Genomic DNA, 6,000 nt, shown 5'->3' with positions numbered 1-6,000 from the left:
CTGCCTTAAAACCGAGAAATACATGAAGAGTGAAAGATAGATTGCTGCGCTGAGAGGCACTTACAGGTGCACGTGTGGTCCTGTAAAGGGTGGTCGGACTTGCGTGGTAGTTTCCTGCCCAATGTCCACTTGTATCAGATGCGGGAGCGTCCTCCCAAAGCTGCAACACCCCGTGAAAATGCTGGTGTTCACAGCGGTTAGCCTCAGCCGATGGCGCTGCTATAGGAGTAGCGTGGTGAGCGGGGGGTGTGACTGAACGGTGACGTCACCTGTCCGTTAATGACGGACGGGTGTAGGGGCCAATCCCCCTGTACATTTTATTTTCGGTTTTGGATGTTTTGTTGTCACTCCTTAAAAGTGGCGTAATACTCTGACAACATTGATCCCAAAAGCGACCTGAGAGTCAGAGATGCATCCAGCCATCTTCCCCATGCTGTTCTCATTCCAATTTAGCGCTGTTTTCATCCATTTCAGCAATTTTCCTGCCCCCTCAGTCTTCCTGGAAACGTCTGCTGAGCATGCGACCTGTTGACTCAAATATTTTAGTGCTCGCTCATCGCTAATAATGACTGCTATCTGTGTGGGATTTTAGATGTTTAAAAGGGTTGTCCACTACTAGGACAACCCCTTCTTATTCCTCATGATTGGTCTATTTAACCCTTTAAGAACCAGGGTTATTTCTGTTTTTGAGTTTCCATTTTTTGCTCCCCTTATCCACACAGCCATAGCTTTTACATTTTTCCGTCAATATGGCCATGTGAGGGCTTGTTTTTTGTAGGACAAGTTGTACTTTTGAAAGGCACCATTTATTTTACCATACCATGTAAGCGAAAATGGGGGGAAAAAAATGCAAATGCGGTGAAATTGCAAGAAAAGTGCAATTCCACAACAGTTTTTTTAATTTTTTTTTTACCATATTCACTAAATGCTAAAACTGACCTGACATTATGATTCTCCAGGTCATTACAAGCTCACAGACACTAAACTTTTTTATTTAAGTGGTGAAAAAAAATTCCAAACATTGTAAAAAAAAAAAAAAAAGTTGCCATTTTCCGAGACCCATAGCGTCTCAATTTTTCGGGACCTGGGGCTGGATGAGAGCCTATTTTTTGCGCACCGGTCTGACGTTTTTATTGTTACCATTTTGGTGTTGATACGATCTTTTGATTGCATTTTTGCATTTTATTGCAATGTTGCACCGACCAAAAAAACATAATTCTGGCGTTTCAATTTTTTTTCTCGCTACACAGTTTACTGATTGGATAAATTCTTTTTATATATTGATAGATCAGGCGATTCTGAATGCGGTGATCCCAAATATGTGTATATTTGTTTTTTTTTATTTTTTTGAATGGGGCGAGAAGGGGTGATATAACTTTTATATTTTTTTATTTTTCAATATTTTTAATAATTTTTTTTAACTATCTACTTGCTTCAATAGTCCCCATGGGAGACTAGAAGCTGCACTTGTGTGATTGCTTCTGCTACATAGAACAGGGCTACAAAATACTTTCCACATTCTGAACATGAAAAAGGCTTCTCCCTTGTGTGGAGTCTCTGGTGTCTAACAAGATCGGATTTCTTCACAAAACGTTTTCCACATTATGAACAGAAAAAAGGCTTCTCCCCTGTGTGGAGTTACTGGTGTGTAACAAGATGTGATTTAGTCACAAAACATTTTCCACATTCTGAACAGAAAAAAGGCTTCTCCCCTGTGTGGAGTTTCTGGTGTCTAACAAGATGTGATTTCGTCACAAAACATTTTCCACATTCTAAACATGAAAAAGGCTTATCCCCTGTGTGGTTTCTCTGGTGGCTATCAAGATTCACTTTGTGGATAAAGCATTTCCCACATTCCGAACAGGAAAAAGGCTTTTCTCCTGTGTGGATTCTTTGGTGTCGATCAAGATGATGTTTCCAATTAAAACATTTCCCACATTCTGAACATGAAAAGGACTTCCTTGCTTTAGGAGCAGTTTGTTTTTTAACCCCTTCCCGACCCATGACGCCACGTAGGCGTCATGAAAGTCGGTGCCAATCCGACCCATGACGCCTATGTGGCGTCATGGAAAGATCGCGTCCCTGCAGATCGGGTTAAAGGGTTAACTCCCATTTCACCCGATCTGCAGGGACAGGGGGAGTGGTAGTTTAGCCCAGGGGTGGTGGCTTCACCCCCCCGTGGCTACGATCGCTCTGATTGGCTGTTGAAAGTGAAACTGCCAATCAGAGCGATTTGTAATATTTCACCTATTATAACAGGTGAAATATTACAATCCAGCCATGGCCGATGCTGCAATATCATCGGCCATGGCTGGAAATACTAATGTGCCCCCACCCCACCGATCGCCCCCCAGCCCTCTGATCTGCCCGGTACACTGCCCCGCTCCCCTCCGTCCTGTGCTCCGCTCCCCCCCGTGCTCTTGTCCGCTCACCCCCGTGCTCCAATCACCCCCCCGTGCTCCAATCACCCCCCCTGCACTCCGATCCACCCCCGTACTCCGTTCCACCCCCCGTGCTCCGTTCCACCCCCCTGTGCTCCGTTCCACCCCCCCGTGCTCCGTTCCACCCCTCCCGCGTTCCGATCCACCCCCCGTGCTCCGATGCTCCCCCCCCCCCGTGCTCCCTCCCCACCCCATCATACTTACCGATCCTGCCGGGGTCCGTCCGTCTTCTCCCTGGGCGCCGCCATCTTCCAAAATGGCGGGCGCATGCGCAGTGCGCCCGCCGAATCTGCCGGCCGGCAGATTCGTTCAAAGTGCATTTTGATCACTGAGATATAATCTATCACAGTGATCAAAATAAAAAAATAATAAATGACCCCCCCCCCTTTGTCACCCCCATAGGTAGGGACAATAAAAAAATAAAGAATTTTTTTTTCCACTAATGTTAGAATGGGGTTAGGGGTAGGGTTAGGGGGTAGGGTTAGGGTTAGGGGTAGGGTTAGGGGTACGGTTAGGGGTAGGGTTAGGGGTAGGGTTAGGGGTAGGGTTAGGGGTAGGGGTAGGGGTAGGGCTAGGGTTAGGGTTAGGGTTTCGGTATGTGCACACGTATTCTGGTCCTCTGCAAATTTTTCCGCTGCGGATTTGATAAATGCGCAGTGCTAAACCGCTGCGGATTTATCGCGGATTTACCGCGTTTTTTTTGCGCCTTTTACTGTGGTTTTACAACTGCGATTTTCTATTGGAGCAGTTGTAAAACCGCTGCGGAATCCGCAGAAATAAGCGACATGCTGCGGAATGTAAACCGCTGCGTTTCCATGCAGTTTTTCTGCAGCATGTGTACAGCGATTTTTGTTTCCCATAGGTTTACATTGAACTGTAAACTCATGGGAAACTGCTGCGGATCCGCAGCGTTTTCCGCAGCGTGTGCACATACCTTTAGAATTAGGCTATGTGCACACGGTGCGGATTTGGCTGCGGATCCGCAGCAGTGTTCCATCAGGTTTACAGTACCATGTAAACATATGGAAAACCAAATCTGCTGTGCCCATGGTGCGGAAAATACCACACGGAAACGCTGCGTTGTATTTTCCGCAGCATGTCAATTCTTTGTGCGAATTCCGCAGCGTTTTACACCTGTTCCTCAATAGGAATCCGCAGGTGAAATCCGCACAAAAAACACTGGAAATCCATGGTAAATCCACAGGTAAAACGCAGTGCCTTTTACCCGCGGATTTTTCAAAAATGATGCTGAAAAATCTCACACGAATCCGCAACGTGGGCACATAGCCTTAGGGTTAGGGTTGGAATTAGGGTTGTGGTTAGGGGTGTGATTAGGGTTATGGCTACAGTTGGGATTAGGGTTAGGGGTGTGGGGCGGTTAGTGTTGGAGGTAGAATTGAGGGGTTTCCACTGTTTAGGCACATCAGGGGTCTCCAAACGCAACATGGCGCCACCATTGATTCCAGCCAATCTTGTATTCAAAAAGTCAAATGGTGCTCCCTCACTTCCGAGCCCCGACGTGTGCCCAAACAGCGGTTTACCCCCACATATGGGGTACCAGCATACTCAGGACAAACTGCGCAACAATTACTGGGGTCCAATTTCTCCTGTTACCCTTGTGAAAATAAAAAAATGCTTGCTAAAACATCATTTTTGAGGAAAGAAAAATGATTTTTTATTTTCACGGCTCTGCGTTGTAAACGTCTGTGAAGCACTTGGGGGTTCAAAGTGCTCACCACATATCTAGATAAGTTCCTTTTGGGGTCTAGTTTCCAAAATGGGGTCACTTGTGGGGGGTTTCTACTGTTTAGCCACATCAGGGGCTCTGCAAACGCAACGTGACCCCCGCAGAGCATTCCATCAAAGTCTGCATTTCAAAACGTCACTACTTCACTTCCGAGCCCCGGCATGTGCCCAAACAGTGGTTTACCCCCACATATGGGGTATCAGCGTACTCAGGAGAAACAGTACAACAAGTTTTGGGGTGAAATTTCTCCTGTTACCCTTGGGAAAATAAAAAATTGCAGGCTAAAAGATCATTTTTGAGAAAATAATTTTTATTTTTTATTTTCATGGCTCTGCGTTATAAACTTCTGTGAAGCACTTGGGGGTTCAAAGTCCTCACCACACATCTAGATAAGTTCCTTTCGGGGTCTTGTTTCCAAAATGGGGTCACTTGTGGGGGGTTTCTACTGTTTAGCCACATCAGGGGCTCTGCAAACGCAACGTGACGCCCACAGAGCATTCCATCAAAGTCTGCATTTCAAAACATCACTACTTCACTTCCGATCCCCGGCATGTGCCCAAACAGTGGTTTACCCCCACATATGGGGTATCAGCGTACTTAGGAGAAACTGGACAACAACTTTTGGGGTCAAATTTCTCCTGTTACCCTTGGGAAAATAAAAAATTGCAGGCTAAAATATCATTTTTGAGAAAATATTTTTTTTTTTTCATGGCTCTGCGTTATAAACTTCTGTGAAGCACTTGGGGGTTCAAAGTCCTCACCACACATCTAGATTAGTTCCTTTGGGGGTCTAGTTTCCAAAATGGAGTCATTTGTGGGGGATCTCCAATGTTTAGGCATACAGGGGCTCTCCAAACATGACATGGTGTCCGCTAATGATTGGAGCTAATTTTCCATTTAAAAAGCCAAATGGCGTGCCTTCCCTTCCGAGCCCTGCCGTGTGCCCAAACAGTGGTTTACCCCCACATATGGGGTATCAGCGTACTCAGGACAAACTGGACAAGAACATTTGGGGTCCAATTTCTCCTATTAGCCTTGGCAAAATAGGAAATTCCAGGCTAAAAAATCATTTTTGAGGAAAGAAAAATTATTTTTTATTTTCATGGCTCTGCGTTATAAACTTCTGTGAAGCACCTGGGGGTTTAAAGTGCTCAATATGCATCTAGATAAGTTCCTTGGGGGGTCTAGTTTCCAAAATGGGGTCACTTGTGGGGGAGCTCCAATGTTTAGGCACACAGGGGCTCTCCAAACGCGACATGGTGTCCACTAACAATTGGAGCTAATTTTCCATTCAAAAAGTCAAATGGCGCGCCTTCCCTTCCGAGCCCTGCCGTGTGCCCAAACAGTGGTTTACCCCCACATATGAGGTATCGGCGTACTCGGGAGAAATTGCCCAACAAATTTTATGATCCATTTTATCCTATTGCCCATGTGAAAATGAAAAAATTGAGGCGAAAATAATTTTTTTGTGAAAAAAAAGTACTTTTTAATTTTTACAGATCAGTTTGTGAAGCACCTGAGGGTTTAAAGTGCTCACTAGGCATCTAGATAAGTTCCTTGGGGGGGTCTAGTTTCCAAAATGGGGTCACTTGTGGGGGAGCTCCAATGTTTAGGCACACAGGGGCTCTACAAACGCGACATGGTGTCCGCTAACGATGGAGATAATTTTTCATTCAAAAAGTCAAATGGCGCTCCTTCCCTTCCAAGCCTTACCATGTGCCCAAACAGTAATTTACCCCCACATGTGAGGTATTGGTGTACTCAGGAGAAATTGCCCAACAAATTTTATGATCCATTTTATCCTGTTGCCCA

At 45.5% G+C, this 6,000-nt stretch overlaps 1 pseudogene; it reads right to left on the bottom strand.

The window, feature by feature from the left end:
• Nucleotides 1-1,323: 1,323 nt before the first annotated feature.
• The window catches only part of LOC138663378 (zinc finger protein 665-like), a 29,880-nt pseudogene continuing 25,203 nt past the window's right edge, over nucleotides 1,324-6,000 (bottom strand).

The sequence above is a fragment of the Ranitomeya imitator genome, chromosome 2 (genome assembly GCF_032444005.1).
Source record: "Ranitomeya imitator isolate aRanImi1 chromosome 2, aRanImi1.pri, whole genome shotgun sequence".
NCBI lineage: Eukaryota > Metazoa > Chordata > Amphibia > Anura > Dendrobatidae > Ranitomeya > Ranitomeya imitator.
This window is presented reverse-complemented; position numbering and strand designations above follow the sequence as displayed.